The following is a 2,000-nucleotide window of genomic DNA, read 5'->3' as shown; positions in this document are numbered from 1 at the left end:
CAGACAAGGTATAAGTTATAACTTAACTGATAACGCTACATCCAACTCTGAAATGCGCTCATCATTCTCCCAAATAATAAGTGTAATGGTGAAAGCATTCAGACTTACTTGCAGTAGCGTTCAGATGATCTTGTGCTGCAGGAACAGAATCCAGAAGTCTTTAAAACCACTTTCGGCTTCCAGGATCGCTGTTGCACCTGTGCGATCTGCACGATTGATGTTTGTCACCTGACACGACTTCATCTTGGAGAAAATCAAAGTCCAGTTAACAACAGATCTCGTGCAGCAGCGCCACCAACTGGACAGGAATGTGAAGCACAAACACAACTGCTTTCTCCTTCTTCCTTCTAACAGCAGATCACAAACTAAATCAGTGCACTAGCGCCACCTGCTGTTTCTTCATATTCTCCTCTCAATCTTCTCCATTCACCTCCTTCTGCTACATTTGTGATTTTTACATTTTATTTTAATAATGTGTGATAGAAAAAAGTAAGGGGGCATTATCACAGGAGAGGCATTAAGGTTAAGACACAGGTGATGAGTGGCAGATGTGTGAGAGGGGAAGCAAACTGTTTTTGACTGTGACTGTATATACAAAATAAGAAACATAAAAAAAAAAAAACAATAACAACACTGCTTCATATTCAGCAGGATTTACACCATATACACCAGTGTCACATTTTTTAACTTTGTTTCTCACAATTTTGGTTTTATTAAAGGTTCTCAGTTGCCAAAACCAGATATAAACACAGAAATTTAAAGTACAGACTCTGTTGAGGTCATTTATAAACAGCTTTTTAAAGGCTCACCGGTGTGAACATAACATGAAGGAATTGTCATGCCTATAACAGCTGAATGCGGCGATTTCCATGTTGCTCAGCAAAAGCTTCACAAATTTATCTAGATTGCTATTCACTGTATTTTATGTAAAAATCGTTTTCTATTTTAACTGTTTTTAAATTCATTTTAAAAAGTCAATTTTTAAAATCATTTTCAAAGTTTTTAAAATTGCTTGTTTTTTCTTTGTTTTTTAATTATTTTTCTTCATGATTATTTTACTTTCTTTTATGTAAAGCACTTTGAATTACCATTGTGTACGAAATGTGCTATATAAATAAAACTTGCCTTGCCTTGCCTAGATCTAACGCCCTTGTGCGTTTTGATTCAATGCTGAGTACAGCCAAACTTGATAGTCTCTTTTTCTGTCATAGTTGACCACAAATAAGTCTTTCATGATGAAAAACTTTCGTTCACAGGATGCACTGCTCACAGGTAAAAACAACCGCTATTTTACTCAACCTGAACAACTCATAAAACACATCCTGGTATGGCTCCAAAAACTGAGTGAACTCCATTAGAGTGGTAGGACTCTCCTTTTCCCCCTTTTGTCTGTCTAGTACTCTCCTCGTCTGATGTAACTCGTTTTTGAGATCATAAATATTTGAATCATAAGCTTCCGCCAACAACAGAACAGCTCCTCTCTCAAAAAAAGTTGGACTTGACAGATTTAGTGCCTGGACACCCTGCATAATGTTACAATTTGTGTTAGAAAATCTTCTTCCTATTTCTCCAATCATGTTATCCAGAACTGGATAGTACACAGAGACACAAAAAGTGTGTTTGCTATCTGGAACTACAAGCTGTCCCAAGGTGCAGTGGATGACAGTCCTCCTGAAGCACTTTAGCTGTCTGTCTTGGCCTCTTTGGTTTTTCGCTGAGTTGTATCAATGTTACTTCATAGACATAAATCAAGTGTTTCACTCCCACATTTTCCTCAAAAGAGGCTTGACTACGGTACTGGACCAGTGTCTCTTTAAGTGCTTCAGTAAGTTCAACAGCATTAGCATAGTCCACTGCTTCGGACTGGAGCATGTCTGATAAAAAACTTGGAGTCACTCAGGACCTTTCTGAACAGAACAAGGCGGGGGGGGGGAGATCCAGCAAAATTCAGATCAATCTTCTGAGCCAGTATCCCTCTTGCTTCTACACGCTCTTTTGTG

This window comes from Cyprinus carpio, unplaced genomic scaffold, assembly GCF_018340385.1.
Source record: "Cyprinus carpio isolate SPL01 unplaced genomic scaffold, ASM1834038v1 S000000524, whole genome shotgun sequence".
NCBI lineage: Eukaryota > Metazoa > Chordata > Actinopteri > Cypriniformes > Cyprinidae > Cyprinus > Cyprinus carpio.
Note: the sequence above shows the minus strand (reverse complement) of the source record.